Genomic DNA, 17,280 nt, shown 5'->3' with positions numbered 1-17,280 from the left:
GTTTGGCGGCAATTTGTGGGTGTGGGTGTGTATGTGACTTGGGGGTTTTTCATCAAATTTAAAAGCTAAATAGTGTTTTTATTTTTTTCCCCTCACAAAAATGTGGACAAAGTTCCCAGCTTCACCCTGGCATAGAGTACTGGGCCACTGGTTTTTCACACTCAGAACTGACAGGGTAAGAGCCTGATAGCTCATGTTTGAGCTGATGGCGATGGAGCGAAGAGGTGGCAGTGCAGCACAGGCTCTCCTCCTAGAAAATTCTGAGCCAAGGATTTCAGGTGCTAGAGGGTGACACAGTTAAGTTGTTGGTCTTCTCTGGGATTGCACTGGGAAGACTGGGACTGAATGTTTGTGCTTGCCTCCTGAAACAGAAGCATTGTCACTGAGGTGAGGCTGGTACTTAAAAAGCTGCTTTTGCCTTCTCTGTGGTATCTGCACAGTAGGACATGAATAAGTGCATTTCTCATAAACCTGAGTTCAGCAGAATTTCCCATTTTTAGCTTGTCAATGTTTACTTACAGATAATGTAACATTTTTTATAGATCTAGTCTTTTAATAATAATAAGGCCTCCCCAAAACCATAACAAGCTTTGGGTTTAAATTAATTTTGTCAGTTTGTTAGTTCTGCTAATTTTGTTAGACCCAAAATAAGTGGGTCTTAACAGTAATAGAAATAAGTACTCCAAGTATATTCTGGAAATACCACGAGAAACTATATAGAATAAAACTTTGTGTGAATAAAATCTATGTGTGAGGCCTGGAGGTACTGGGAAAAAGTTAAGCTCAATGAATAAATTTCTCTTGAAAACCAAGACACAAATAACTATCCAGAAAGCTTGAAAAATGATGTTTTTAAAAAATTCTGAAAGTTCTATTTCTTTCGTTGCAGAAGAGTTTTTCTGTTTGGGCTAATTAGCACTTCCTAAAACTCAGCAAAGTTCAGAGGAGGACAAAAGTTGGAGTGCAATTACGTGAGGAATCTCCAAAAAAAGACAGAGGTTTAAGAGCCAGAACTATGAATTTTTAGAGGAGGCCTTTGAGGCTGAGCTGTTACAACATTTACAAGGGGTTTTGATTTCCCTTCTTTTTAAAATTAAAGGACATTACTAAGAATCTTGAGAAGGAGAGAATTTCTTTGGGTAAAGGAACTGCTCAGTGTTGTTTCTCGAGCAAAGACTCAGGCACCCTTCTACTGTTAGAGATGCAGCTGGAAAACGGTAATGAAATGCCTTTCTATATTGAACAGTACCTGCTGCTTTGCAGGTTCCTGTTATCCCCTTGTACAAGGTGAGGATACAGGAGGAAGAAATCACTCTATTATGATTTGAAAACATCAGCAGAGTCATTCAGGTGCCAAAACGTAAATGCCAAAAGTAATTCAAGCTGCTATAAGGCTCACTGCCTTTCCTCCAGCTACTTGGCTATAAGGTCAGGGGTCTCCATCAGGAGTTGTCAGCCACAATGTGGATTGTTCGTATTGCCTGAGATGTCAAAAGGGGTCCTGGATGCTGTGGCTTAGGTACCCAAATCATTCCTGAGGTAATCTGAAATGGAACTGTCAGAATACCCTCTGAGTTGATCACTGGTTGGCATAACTGAGACAGTTAAGAGAGTGGCTTGTCTTGGCTTGCCTATGGCTATTTTACAAAGTTTGCATAATTCCCCCAAGATGCTGCTACTCTGAGAGAAAGAGGTCTGGGCTAACCCCTCTCATTGAAAACTGTAATTGCCTTAGGAAAGAGGAAATGGGGTAAAGAAATAAGTCTCTCTTCATCCATCTCTAAGTTATGATGAAGATATTTTCATGTCCCTACTCTTCAGGAGAAACATCTTATAAAATGTTTTGTCAGATTTAGAGCAAATAATTTTCCTGAGAAAGTAAATTACTGCCCTACCTGAATTCATTGTGTCTCGGCTCCCACTACTAACTGGCTTCAGCATCATATGATGTGGAGTGGCTATTTTTGCCTCTCTAACTCTGCCCTCAGCTTGGCCACATTATATCTTTCATGAACCCAGAAAGGAATACTTATGTGAAATCCATTTTTCCCACCCAAAGAGGCACAATGAATTACAGTGAAAACTTGCTCACCAGCTGAGAGCTACCAAATTCATCTGTGTATACTTCCATTGTTAAGAAAAAACAACCTCCATCATTTCAGTAAATGTGTGCTGTTATCTCTCCTTCTATAGAGAAGTCCTCTGGTGTTCAGTACTGCTGCAGCTCAATTGCCAGCAGGAGAGAAATAAGTATTATGGTGCTGCAGTAGCTGCTACATAGTTAAGATTTTCATTACAAGACTGATTTTCTTCCCAAGCCCTCTCCAAAATGCTTAATAAAAGTTGTTTCAGCATCAAATTTGGCATGTGTGGTCTGTGACTAGTGAAATAGAAGTATGTTTGATTGAATAACTAGGTGTCAATCAACCCAGTGATCATTGCCTCTACAATTTCACTGCAAAAACAAGTGTGTCATAGAAATCATAAATGATATTTATTAGAAGGGGCTTGGTGAGACATTCGCTGCAACAAAGTTGAGCTGTTGGAAGGCAGCTTTTTAGAATTAGAATGTCAGATGAAAACCTGCTCATAGGTGAATAATTTTTTTTTTAAATCTGGGGTAGTTAAGTCTCACAAGAGTATTCCACCCTGACAAGAGTTTTAGAGACTTCCTCTGTCTCACAGAAAGGTGAACTACCCAGAGCAGGAGGCATGACAGAAAGCAGTTTTGATATGCCACCTGTATTTCTGTTTCCTGAAATATACTTCTTAAATCCTAAACAGGTTCCCAGGTGCTGTGCAGTCCAGGTGCTCAAATCCCATGTAAGAGATGTGTCTATCTTGGAAAGAAAAAATATCCTTCTCCTTGGATTTTCCCAAATCCTCAAGGGCTTCATCACACGCTCACTAACAGGAGGAGGCACTGGCTTTCTGGCCTGGCATGGCAGCACGTGCTGCCTTGCTCCTCCCGTGTCCTGTGAGCCCATCACTCATCCTGGTGTGACAGGGTGGTGGGGAGGCTGTGAATGTGGAGGTTAAGTCCCATATCAAAAGCTCTGTCCCTTCAGGAGATCGAGTCTAGCAAGAAACAATGTGAGCCTTCCCTGGCTGTCCTCCATTTTTGGTTTCTAGCAGACTGTCCTTCTGCTCCCCTTTGCTCTTATAATGCTGCTTCTCTAATCCCTCTGTCTAAATTACCTCCTGCACTTCTCACCTTCTCTCTGCCTCAACCTCACAACAAGGGAGCAAAGGCAATGTCGTGGTTAGCTCAGAGTTTCTGTGTTTGTAGAGATTCACAGGCAAGGCAGAGAAACATCAAATAGATTTCCTGGCCACATATGGGAGTGGGCAGAGGAGTGAGATATTACCCAGTCCAATAAAAAACAGGGAAGGCTGTTTGTGTGAATGTGGTGGTGGCCACTGCTTTGGAGCTCAGGCCAAGAAGCTGTGGTCCATGTTCTAACTTTCTAAATGGGTAGTTCTCAATTCTTGTTTTGAAATAGAAATCTAGGTAATGTTTAGAGCCTGTGCTAATCCTTGACAAACTCATTTAGACCCAAATAATTTGCATTTATTATTCTAATATTTGCCTTCAGTACTATATGCAGCTGCGGAGTCTTCTAATGGGTCAGACTGCCAAATAAGGCAGAATTATTACATGCAAGTTTGTTCTTTCTTTTGTCTTATTACATTTTCAAACAGCTCTTGGATCTGCTGTCTGACCTTCCATTTGTAATTATGAGTTTAATTAGCAGTGACTTACATTCCAGCCTCATTTCTTGCTAACAAGCAGACGACGCGCAGTTCAATGGCTGCACACATATTCTGAAACTGTGCAGGTTTTGGAGAGCTTGTCTGACAACAGGATAAGAATCAAGCAAGAAAAAATAGGACATTAAAAAGTATTCTATTTGCAAATTCAAAAGAGTTTAAATTGAAGATTTTATCAAATTGATCCTTAACATTTGTACATGCTATGGGTGTTTTGACAGGCATCTGTATAAATGCATTCATGGACTGCATACAAATGCACGCTGTGTCTCCTTTTAAGTTTGCAGCTGTTGTTTCATGATTTGGGGTTTCCTTATTTGCATTTTAATCCCCAAATTTCTTGTGTTTTGGTGACAGCTGAAGATTTACTGCAGCTTAGTTGGGGTGATAGGCTGGCACTTGGAAGACTTGGGTACAAATTCTTTTTCTACCACACGCTTTGTTTGATCTTGGCAAGCTTAGCCTCCTCTCTCTCTTGGTTCTCTTTCTGCATAACAGAGTACTAATATTTTCTTATCTTATATGGCATGTTGTCAGTTTAGCTGCTTTAAAGATGATGGCCAGAAATGACCATATTATAGTAGCACTGCAGGTATTAAAGCAGATAGATTTTCTGGGTTGCATACAAAACAGAAACAATCTCAAAATATTTTAAAAGAAAATGAGGAAAGTACTTGGAAGATGCCAGCTAGAGGGAAATGAACAAAGGTTTCATCTGCTGTAGTTAAGTGAATTTGATAGGGTTGGCAGCAAGAACCTCCTTCTGTATTTTCAGCAATTTTTTCTTGCAATTCCTTGTATTTGAAAACAGCCTTTCTGTTGTTCATATCATACGTGGCTTTTTAAATATTTCATTGCATTATCATTTGTTATGTTTAACTTGTACTATGTTTTGTGGTGTCTGTGCAGCACCTCAGGCACGTTGGCAGGAGGTATGTATGAAAGAGCATGATAAAAAATAATTACAGTTATTATTATTTAAGGCCTGTGAGCAAATGCTTCAATCATTAAATAACTAGATTAAGTTCATCCATAAAAAAAGAAGGCAAAAAAAGGATGTAAGAAGGATGCAAGCAAATGAGCAAGGACAAAAACTCAAAACTTTTTTCCTTTCCAGAACATTCCCTGTTTAGAGCTCATGGCTGAAATTTCCTGGGAAATGCTCTGCAGCCTGTGCTCAGGGGGAGAGCTTGCCAGCCCTTTGCCTTCAGGCGCTGCTCAGGACAAGGCACTGTGCTGTTGCCAGGGCTAGAACCCCCATTGTCTGTCTTTTCATTTCCCTTCTATTGATGGTGTTGCCCAGTGGGTGCTTCTGGGAAACCCAGGGCTTCACAGAGTCTGGAGCCTTTTAAAAAGCTTTCTGAATGCTGGCATATGCCGCTCGACCACAGCTTAAAATGGATCCTAATTGCTCCTGTAATTGAACAAGCAGGCAAGCATCTAAGTGCAAATATTTCCCAAGGACAATTTTTTTATGAGAAAAATGAGAATGCACAGCTAAAACTCAAGCTTGCATTCCATCTCTCCAGTTGCCCTTAAAAAATGTGGCGTATATTGGAGATCAATGGCAAACCAAGAGATTTCTGATTCCGTAACTCTCCAACTTGACTTTTACCACACCTATACCATAGCAAGTCTTCATTTGTTCCTGTAACTGAGAAGTTCTGTGACTTAGGTGGGTTGAGGCATTAAAATTCAAACGCATGCACAGTTTAGAGAAGAAAATGATTTGGATATAACATTAGCAAAATCTACCATCTGTGCAGGTAATAAAATCTTTTTTTTATTATTTTTTCTTTTGCTTTGAAAGGATGAAAATCTAGCAAGAGTAACAACCCTCATGACAGCCCATCAAAATGTACAGGGAGTGGTTTAAATCTGTTATTTGATAGTTTCTTCTCAGCTCAGATTGAGTCTCCTTTTGGGTCAGATTGTCTCACATTAATATGGGTTATTCAGTGGCTGCCCATTGAGTAGCTGTATGCTTTCTGCATACATTAAATCACATTGGCCCCTGACTTAAATCTTCTTTGTTGCAGTATGAGGCTTCTTTTTATTACAAGGATAGTACCTCTGGCTTATTTTGTTGTGTTATATTTTCTGTTTGACTCCTAAGGGATAAACAGTGCAAAATGCAGTAATAGAAGATTTTTGCTCTATAGGATATTTATACTTCTATTGTTTGTCTCTAAAGAAGCTAATTTAATGTCTTATATGAATTGATAATACAATCTAATATAGCAGGATATTAAAAAAGCAAAATAATTATTACTATAACAAATCAAATAGAAACAGCCTTAAAGCTTCAGACATCTCCTAACTGCTCAATCCATCACTTCTAAAGACGAAAACAGGAGTAAGAAGAAAAATTTCATGGTGAATTCTGTTTTGGAAATGATTCTGTGTGAAGAAAAACCATTAAAGAGGCTGGCATGTGTGCTCATCTATTTGAATTTCACTTCTGCAAAAGCATTAGTATTTTTTTCTGCTGTAACAGGCAGATATTTCCTTGACCCACAATGCACAATTACTTAACTTCTTTGTCCATGTTAATATACTATTATATGTGTTTGCCTGCTTGCTATGTTTGCTATTCTTTTGAACAAACATGGACTGTCACATGCCACTGTGGTATATATATCTTTGTCAGAAGAGTATTTAAAAAAAACCACTCTCAGAGGCAGGTAGAACCAGAAAATATACAAAGAACTTTATGATGTTTGCTAGTGAAGCTGCTGCCAGGAAAAAAAAAAACAAAATTAACCCCCTGTAAAATAGCTTGTATTTTGTATCATTTATCTGTGCTGGTCAGAGTCATTAGCGTGACTTTTACTGTAAAAGCCATGCAGGTTTGTCTGTTAGAGGGTAAGATAGTGAATATTACTACATAGGTTTCCAATTTTTCCAGAGTCAGGTCTCTCTGAGAGCATCCCTGAAGACCATCTAGGAACCTTGAAACCAGAACAAGCAAATAAATTGCATTCACAAAACTACCAATAATTAGTAAACGTTTAATCACAGTAAGTTCGTTCCTCAAACCATGAGATGAAGCTGAAAGTCGGTGTACTGACTTTTAAGAAGGGAAAGTTGTACCTGGTTTTTTTACTTGCTGTCAGCTCAGACAGGAAATACATGGACTTCCAAGTCTGCTAATCTGCAGTATTTTGGGAAATGCTTCATTTTCTCATGTAAAAAATGTCTTCTCACCTTGCACAATTCCTCACAAACATCTCCACATGAGCAGTGGTTCTGTCATTCTTGTACCATGATTGTTCAGCATCAGATTTTCTCACCCACCTGACAGCAAAAGTAATTTTCCCACCTTCTGTTCATTACCATGTGTTCAATGTCAGCAGGCTGACTGTGAGTACAAGGAACACACACTGAATTGTTTATTTCTTTAGATTATTTTGGATAGAGAGAGGAGTGGGAAAAGAAGGGAAGTTTCCTGATGGGGCAGGGGAAGGATGCTGGCCCAGCTGTCCTCCCAGAGCCATGGCTGGTTACTAACACTGACCAGTGCCACTGTGCCATGGCCAGCCCTGTGCTCAACATAGATGGACCTTCTTTCACATTGCAAGATTTGAATTGATAGCCTGCTGCAAAAATGAAGTAAAGATCATACCTTCTTGTAGCCTAAAAGTTCAGTTTCATACAAGCAATTCACAAGCTGATGTTCAGTAGCCATTCTCTCAGAGACTAAAGGCTGAACATGCCTGTGCTGTAGGTTGTGAAGTTAAGAGTTTCAGTTTTGGTGAGTTCCGTGCACAGTCACCTGTTTCATGTTACGCTGATGAAATTAGCCATAAATTAAACAAATCAAACTTTGCGTGGGATAGCTGGGGTACAGGAACATGTCTTTTAGCCAGCTCTGCTCTGGACACTGGAACTTCAGTCAAAGGCCCTCTGCAGTGACATCTTAAGTCATACAAGCTAAGTTCACTGGTGTTGTGAGGAGGATTTATTTTTGATTCCCTGTCTTTTTTTTTTTCCTCCCATGCATTTGTACAATTCGCATGCATATGTAGCATGGATACATATTTAGTCAAACAGTTGCACTACTCTTTGACAGCACTCAAGAGAGAGAATGCTTTTGGTTTTCTATGTCCTGAAAGAGCTTTTGCTGACAGTATAACAGGTTCTTATAATTGTTTTTAATAGTCCCTCATGTTAAGATAGTTTGCATCTGTGTCTTTGATATGGTTTCTTTCAGGAATTGCCAGCCCTTCTGTAGCCTTTTATCTTTAAACAACACCCCAAGAGATTTTCTCCTCCAGTTCTTGAAGTTTTTTGAGTCTGGTCTTTTGAAATGTATTATTTTTAAATTTTTGTTTGGGTTTTCCCCCTCAGGTTAGTGAGTTCCATTGTCTTGCAAACACTTTAAACCTGGTTACTTTTCTCTTTGACATTTCCATTCAAATCTATCAAATCTAAAATAGCTACTAGCCTTATAAATATCTTCATGATAGGAGATCATTCATTCTCACACCTTACACTTTTAACATTTCAACTGATCCATCGGATGGTGTTTCATCTGCTGAAATAAAAGTTGTTCTGATACATTCTAAAATGTTTATAGACTCTCTTGCCATGAGGTGGAAATCTGTAAAATTGCCATTTAAAGAAAAGGCTTTAAAAATTGAGTATCTTTATAAGGAAATTTAGAAATTATTCCCGTGTATGTAGAAAAAAACCCAAAACCCAAAACCAATCAAAAAATACGAGCAAAACGCTTTTAACTGATGTGGATTATGGGTCTCTAGGAGAGAAAGGAGCTGGGTGTTTTTAGTTTTCCTGGGAACAAGATACTACTCTTTATTACCATGATTGCATTCCTATTAGTTCTTCGTTCTTGTGTTGCAAAAGATTTTCTAAAAAGAAAGAAAACATTTTTGAAAATAGTACTGTGTTGCTAAGAGAAGGGTTGCATGTGTTCTTTCCTTTTCCTGGGTTCATCTGCCTTATTGAGCAATGTTCTCTTCTTCTGCACGTGTGCCCCCTTTATAATATAACACAGGAGTGTTTCCAGGCTCATCTGGAGATGAGAGAATGGTTTTGCCTTATAAAAGCTATTTTGGTACAGCTGACAAAGTTTGTTACATTAAAAGAAATGTAATTATGTGCACTAAAGTTGTTTGCCTTCTAAGCCATTAAAACCAGCCTAAGAGAATATGCCACTGATGTAATTTAATTGATTTATGAATAGTCATATCTATCTAGAAAAGAATAGAAAACCATCAGTTAGAATGGGGTGGATGTTAACCACTGTGTTTTTCACATGTGGCAATAATGCAATTCCCAAGCTCATATTTCAAGGTATGTAGTTAGGCTACCCAATAAACTAATAAATCTCAATATAAAGAACAGCTAGCTGGTGTTGACGTGGTGCTTTTAGTGTTTCTAGTATGAGATTCAATATTCAGGCGAGACTTGTGTTCAGGGTGAGGAGAGGGAGAGGCCAAAGGGCAACGTCTCTTCTTCTGTTTACCCTTCTGTCCACCAGGATGCGATGGGAAGCACACCAAATACTGTGTGCTTGCAGTGCTCTGAGAAACAAGCAAGTGAGCCTCCAGACCTTAAAATATGCATGTGTGATGTGTGCACTTTAGACATCAATAATAACTGATGAATGCTATATGTGCTTTCAGTATTAATGAAGAGCCCTATATTTTGATTTCCCAGGAGTATGCAGCACATGCTCTAGCAATCAAGATGCCTCTTCAGAGCTTTTCTGTCTTCTTCTCTTCTTTCTGCCAGCATCGATAGCTTCTGCTTTACTCCCTGTTATAAGGGAAGGGTGTGTGCTGTTTTCCAGTATCACATTGTAACTTTGACAGATATGAACTCACCCAGCCCCTCCACCCCAGGTATGAGGCTGCTGACATGCAATAGCTCCTGATAAATCAAAACTTAATAAAGAGTTGAGTAGGACCTCATCCCACACTGGGATTTCATGGACTTTAATGGAACTACTCACAATATAATGATATCCTAACAGTCATTGTATAAAGTACCACTAACCCCAAGTAAAGACTTTATAAGCCAGCATCAAGATGCCAAGCTTATCTGTTCCCCACTCTATTTAATTAAAAAGCTACTCCTTGCCATCTGAGTGCAAAACAGAATGTCAGTGCTATCAGTACTTATAACACCAGTTGAAAAGGAAGAAAGCAATTTCTTCCCTCTCGATCTTAATCATTAATCTTCATTAGGATTTTTAGCTTCCGAGTGTGAGTGGTAAAAGACATCAGCATAGCAAACAATTTAAAGTGCATCTGCATATATAATATAGGTAGTTTGTTATTTTCATTGTAGGTAAAAGCATGTGTCAGTTGCCAGATGTGTTTGATTCAGACGATATGATTTTCATGCCAACTTTATGATATGTTTGATTTAGGTGAAGTGACTAAAACCTGCCGTTGGGACTGAGTTGCTGTTAAAACACCAGCTGCAGTTTTTATTTTAATTAATAATTTAAGGAGTAGAATACCTTTCTTTAATTAACATGTTTAACCCTTCGAGCTACTCAGAGAAAGGCCACAATGGCAAAGTAGTTTAAAAGTAAAGCAAAAAAAGGAGTACTTCTTTGCTTCAAACATGCTACAAGCTCTTGAGATTTGTCACCATTTCTTTGCATTTTAATTTCCTCCTCACTGTTGAATGGGATGTGGAGTGTGGGTAAAGAGTTCAGGAGAATCCAGATATTTTAGCAGGACTGATTATTCTGGATTTGCAGGATGAACTGCAACTGCTCATAGCTGCTCTGAATCCCTTTCCAGACTTTTAACTGAATCTGCCAATGTCTTAAGTGCTGTTGTGCCAAAACTTCCCTTGATCTCTTCTGAAAATCTGCCTAGTCATGTAGTAGTTTAAATGTGGATCTGAGCATGCAAATTAAAGCTCCTGATTTTGAAAACCTGAGCCTACATCTTAAAAGAAAGTCCAATGTGTTAGACAGTCTGAGTGTCTCTTTGTCAGTCGGATACTCTCCACTGTTAAACTGCAAACACGATGGGCAAATTGGGTAATATCTCAAGGTTATTAAGTTTTTAGAAATATGGAAAAATGGGGTGTGAAGAGGGGTCCTGTACATGGCTCTGGTTAATGCAAAGGAAAGACTGCCTTCTGACTTCATTCCCTCAGTTAAACATCAGATGAACTCATACAGAATTATAAAGTGCCTGGCCATGACAGAAGCTCCATCCAGAGATCACAAAGTATTGGGCACCAGTGGATCCACCTCTGAGATGCAAATGCTCAGCAACTACCTTCCATTGCCTCCACTATTAGTGGAATTTTTTATTATGCAATTTTTTAGTTTTGAAAACATTTCAAGCAAAGTAATCGTAACTTCTGCTATGAGGACCATCATGGTTTCTTTACAATATGATAACAATTAAGAAAATATAGGACATCTAAAAAGAAAAAACTTACAAATCAGCATCAAGCTAAAAAAAAAAAAAAAAAAAAACCACTAGTTAATGGAAAAAATCAGCAATCTAAGTGACTTCTGCTTTTATTGCCTGGAGGAGGTTTGGAGAAGAGGAGGTTTGGAAGTATAGTTAGAAACATTGGACTGGCAATCAGGAGATGTTTAGCTTATTTCTAGCTGTTTAACAGATTTCTTTATGTGCAGTGCTGGAGCAGAGCCAGTGTCAGCTCTAGGCAAAATGAACTTCTATGATCCAGCGACAAGTCAAGTCGCACTCGTACAGATCACTGCAGATGACTCGAGTTGCCACGGTGGTCCTGAGGGCATCATTTAGAAATAGCAATGGATAGGAATACCCAGGGGTCTAATTTTGTTTACAGAAGAACCTGTTTTACTGATTATGACGAGAATCCAGTTTGATTTTTGGATCCAAATTTGAGTCTCACAGCCAGAAATACTGTTAAGTCTTTTTTTGGAAAGTGGGCATGTTTCCTAAATAAACTGCTGGAAGATACCAAGAAGTTCTGTGAGCAATGGGACACAGCCTAGTTGTATGTGGGTTTGTCCTACATTCTCCACACTTTGGCTTTAGCAAAAATGCTAAAGACTGTTTTGAGTTCACTAAGGAGAAAGAGAAGTGCTGCTTATAGAATGTATTTCTGCTGCATCTCAGAGTCTTTGAAAGTACACAAATCCTACAAATGTTTTGCCAATACAATGTGTGTAGCTAGTAATTACTTACTATTAAAATCGTAAACATGACAGTGTATCATTTATTAATGGCTTGACTGTCTTTGTATTTTAGTGGGTATACATACCATTTGTTCCTGTCTTTTAAAAATTAATCGTGCAGTAGCTCTGCTGGAACAGAGTCCCAGTGAAAACAGGGAAATCATTGCTGTATGAGGAGTTAAGAAGACAGTTCAGTTTAGTATAGTTTACTTGTTTTTCACTTTGTATGTTAGGAATTAAGCTAGTGGGAGCAATTTCAAATAAATTAAATCAGTTTGGAACTCTACAAGTTCTGTGCTTCTAGAATCTTGTGTTTATTATTTGGCTGTTTTGTTTTGCATTTTTCTTACTGTTTGTGTTTTTGTTTCCAATCCTGGAAACCTTGAGCATGTCCTTTTGTGTGCTTGAATAGATCTCAGCAGTATTGGTCTACCTGTTAAGTCTGCTAGGTAGCCTACAAAGGAAATTTCTTTGGGGCAGCAGGAGAGAAAGGACCCTGATCCTACAACTGTTTCCATCACACATGGCACACAGAATGTGTAGCAAGCCTCCTCCTCCTGTGGCAGAAATAAAGCTGGCTTTAGCTTCCTTTCCTCTGTAAATCCATACCTGAATGTTGCATCTGGCTTTTGGTTGGACCTCATATAGGGCCATGAGTCCCAGTCCAGACAAGGTCTCGTAGATGCCACCACAGTAGCAGCAATGACCATTACCACTATGAAAAAAGCTACTGCAGTGCCATTACCTGCTGAGGAGTTTAATCACTGTTTGGTTCTGCTGTAATAAAGTATGTAGTTGACATGGCAACGTTTTCTGTGACACGTCAATTGATTGTTTTTTCTGCTGGAGGAAATCCTGCTTCTTTGAAATCCTGTGTAGCAGCAGTTCCTGTCCCACTGATGATGACAAGAGAAGACACAGCCTGAACTGTCTGCACTGTTTGTCTCCTCCTGTGATTTGGAAAGGTTCAGTCCTGGTGTGAAGGGCTGCAACTCCATTGATTCAGTGCAGTTTAATCTGTCAATACTGATGGCTTCCCTTGTAGAAACTCCCATGAGGCTTTTTCTGTTGAGGCTTTTGTTTAAAGTGGATGGTATTTTTCATGGAGAGGTGATAAAATGAGTTTTATATGAACTATAAAAAAGTATATATTTGCTGGTGAAGGACTTGAGCCAGCAAAATGTATACTAGGCATGCAAGTGCTGCTTTCTATTTCTACTGGACCTACCTCTAATTGGTAAAGTTAAGATTTTGCTTTTGCATTTGCTGAAGGAATCTGTTGCTCTGCACATCACTGCACAGAGACAGAATTAAGAGCATTTAGAGTGACTTGATTTGCAGTGAAATGGAACAATGCAGGATTTGATCATGTCTCCATAGAGAAGCTGACAATTTAACAATTGATTTAAGAGCTCAGCTTGATTATTCATGATTTCAAAGAAAGTCAGAGATGCACAAATTAAAACCATGGACCCAATTCTTCTGAAGTCTAAAGTTATTAGGTGTGGAGACAAAGTTGCTTTCATTTTAATATTCTCTGTATAAGGCTGCTGCCATTCTAACAATAATTTGAACGGTTTTATTGGCTTCACTAAGAATAATCTTTAAAGTAGCCCATCTTTTAGTTCATGTATGTCCAATTTAATACACACTTTTAACATTCCTTATGGACTTGGAACAAATGTTGAAAATCCATGGATATATAATTTTTTTTTAAGGATATTTACTTTTTAGACCTGTAGGTCAATTCTATGGCTACCTCATTGTTCAGCTAATATATCACTCTTTCTCATAAAATTGAAGGCTTCTGAAGTATCAGTTGCACTAAAGTTTAGAGACACTAAATGCTATTTTCTCTTCCATTTTTAAGTGGGCCTGTGCTTTTGTAACTTGGATTCAGCAGGACAGTGAAGCTTTTCAAGCAAGTCTCTAAGTCAATGTGACTGTCATCCCCTAGTGGCAGTTTATATCCATAACAGAGGGATTTTTATTTTTTCTCCAGCCCGTCAAGCAGTTAAACTATTCAACCTTGGAAGTCCAGCTCTAGAGAGTGTCTTTACATGAAAGCTTGAACTCTGTTTCAGATGTCTTAAGACATGCTTTAACCACTCCTAAATTTTACTTAAAACTGGAGATCCAAAGGTTGTTCGTTTGTGAATAACGGATGAAGGTTTGAATCCTTTGAAATATATTTTTTGGATATAAAAATTAATCAGGACTCAGATCAGAACTGAGGTTCTGAATAGTAGAATCTCCCGTTCATGTAGACATTGTCTGTAGCACCACAGTACCACTTCAACCTTGATTCAGCTTTGTAGATGATTTTCTCACTGGAGATATCTACAAAATTTGCTGATCTGGCAAAGCTTACTTGGTTTCCAAGTTCATGTGTCAGTGGGTGGATTGACATGGTCAACAACAATTAATGCCATTTTGTCATTTGTCCTCATTGTCATGGAAAATTCATTCATGGAGGGAGTAGTTCTGATCAATTTTATGTTTCAAAATTCTTTTCTGCAGTTTGCAGTAGGTAGAATTCTCTTTCAATTTCTCAGAATTCTCATTGCTTTCCACTGGTGATGACTTTATCAAATAAATCTCCCTTCAGACAGGATTTTATATTCTAGGTTTCTTGGGCTTACACTGGTGTTATAAGGTTGTCAGATCAGGTACTTTTATCTTTACTTAGAAGTTTAATGGGTTTACTGTTCTCCCAGTGCATAAAACAGGTATTTCCCTCTCATATATCATGTGGAGAAAATAATTTTAGTTAGGAACTGTATTTATATTTAATTCTGTAGACGTAATGAATTCCTAACTTTTGGAGAAAAAAAAAAAAAACTTAAAAGAAAAAAAAATAGCTTCAAGGTATTTAAAAACATAAATTTAGGACTTGTGCCATACCTTTTTTGCATGTATTTTTAAGGCTTCATTTAGGCAGAGCAGCTTAAAAAGTCTCATCATATCTGGGACACTTTATCTTGATGGCAGCCATCACCTAAAATGTTATGCTACATTGAGCAAAAATCTCAGGGTAGTGGCTTCCTAAAGTAAAAGAAGAACATAGCTTGTTCTCCAAATTTGGAAAAATCAGTAAAATTATTTTGCTGTCTGTATATGGCTTAGGGATTAATATTCCTTAAGAAAATTAATTTTAGTTGAGAGGAATGATGTATACTTGTTTTTTGACAATTGTAGTGCTGTGAAATGTTCTCACAAGAAGTCAGAATGAGGACAGGAGCACAGCATGGAAAATGTTGCATAATTTTAAAATAATACTGTGGATTCAGAAATGCTGAAATATTATTTTTCTGTAAGCAATAACAGACTGGAAATATCCTCAATTTTACAGTGTCAGAACGTGGGCAGCTGTGAAGACTAAGGAGAAACTACCTCTAAATCAAGAATCTGTCAGGATTTTCCCATGATGGTTTTTCTGAAGTCAAGATAAAATGCTGCATTTGTTATTGTGGTGTAAAAGACCACTCCCGGATGACACCGTGGTGCCAACCACTGGCCTGTTTACAGTAATAGACTCTACACACAGGAGTTCAGATGTGAAGCTTGCCACAAACGTTTTTAAAAAATATGAACAGTAAGGATGAGGAAAAGCAAGAATTTTTTGCCTTTTTTCCTGGTTTCTTTGTTTAGTAAACCTTATTTTAATTTTAAAACAAACCCCATTTTTTAGAAATAACAGGAACCTGAGTTTTCTTTGAAAAATACTTTGAACACATCTGATGATTCTGAAGGCTCCAGTTGAGTTAATTGATCAGCAGTTACCTCAAAGCACCTAGTGTCAAGTTTAGTCTGTCACTAATTATCCATCCAGAAGTCTTGGGCTTATAGCAGTAGAAGAGTAAAATAAACCCCTACGGGCAGCATATTTTTAGTCTATATATCCACAGCCACATGAGGCATTTACTAGTAAGAAAACATCTCCAAAAAGTATCTTAACCAGTATTGTTATTCTGGAAATTATTTCTAGTGATATAATTATAAATGCCAGTACAAGTATTGCCTGGTTGTTTCCTCTGCAGCATATGTTTTATGTCACTATGTTTCTAAAAGACAAAACAAGTGGAGAGCCCAGTTTTCAGTTGACTGTGCATGAAGTAATTGCAATTTCACCGAGAAGTGCTATCAATTGTTGCGTTGATCTAGCAGGCATAACTACAGGCATTAAATATTTTGGCTGGTAAAAGCCAAATCTTTGGTTTTAAAAGATATCCATTTTCTTCAGATTGACACAGACACATTTACTTAAATCCAGTGGTTTGCATGTACTTGTCAATTACAGCAATCACACAGTGGATGTATTTATCTACAAATTGGAGTTGGGCTCCTGTAACTGTAAGTGAGGAACATTGGCTTTTTCTGCTTTACTAGCTTCATCTTTAATCACACTTACAGAGAGCCTTTAATGGGTTGTGAGATCCAATAATTGAGGTGGTAAGGTTAATGGGGCATCTTGTTATGCTACGGGTTTTTGTTGCAAATAATTTTATATGTTAAATTGCATGAAATCTTTGCAACAGGAATGTGAGACGAGAATTTGAGTGGCTAAAGGAGAGGCATCCAGCTAACGTCTGGTTGAAGAAATAAAGCTTAAGAACAACGACAGCAACTGCCTTTAGAGAATGACAAAATTGTAAGAGACAGCCAGTATCTGAAATGTAGTGAATGATTTTGTCTGGCAATGACAGATCTGAGGGAGTTAAAATAATAGTTTTTAAAACCTGAACTTGTGATTATCTTACTTCATCCTGTAAAAAGTAGGAGATATTCCTCTTTATTCAGTATCTTTTTTTTGCATGTGACCATACTGGCCACGCCCAAATCTTTTGATCACTTCTCTAGCCATGGAGATGCTGAGCATCACCTCCACTTTCAGTACAGAAATACAGCAGCTCAGAGATAATTTTTATTCAGAGTGAAGAACTATGGTCTAGACCACTGTCTGTCAGGATAATTTCTGAGATAGGTTTTTGGCTAAGTGGTCCATTTGGTAAAGGCATAAGGTTATTTTCTCAGTCAGTCACCATCCTTCTGAATTTATGCCACAGGAGTCACTGGCAAGCTTAGTTACCTACCGTGCCCCTCACTGTATCCTTTGGTGTCCATCTCTGTCTCTCAGAGGATATTTCCAGTGATGGGAGAATTTCCCAAATCATTATAATACATCAAACAGTTCACTGAGAGAACGGTGTCTGTAATCCTTAGGACACACAGTACTCCACGTTTTTCCTTCCAAGGAAATGCTAAAGTGGTAGTCACCTTATTCCCCACACCCAGGCCAAGGATGTGCTTCCCTCCCTGCCACCTGAGCTGGTAGTCTATTTATT

General features: G+C 38.3%; 1 protein-coding gene across 5 annotated transcripts in view; it reads left to right on the top strand.

Annotated features, from left to right (window-relative positions):
- The window catches only part of GRID1 (glutamate ionotropic receptor delta type subunit 1), a 512,549-nt gene that overhangs the window by 460,810 nt on the left and 34,459 nt on the right, over positions 1-17,280 (top strand). The gene's annotated exons all lie outside the window — the stretch shown is intronic.

Source organism: Pseudopipra pipra, chromosome 8 (assembly GCF_036250125.1).
Source record: "Pseudopipra pipra isolate bDixPip1 chromosome 8, bDixPip1.hap1, whole genome shotgun sequence".
Lineage (NCBI taxonomy): Eukaryota > Metazoa > Chordata > Aves > Passeriformes > Pipridae > Pseudopipra > Pseudopipra pipra.
The sequence above is the reverse complement of the archived record's forward strand: the minus strand, read 5'-3'. Positions and strand labels throughout refer to the sequence as shown.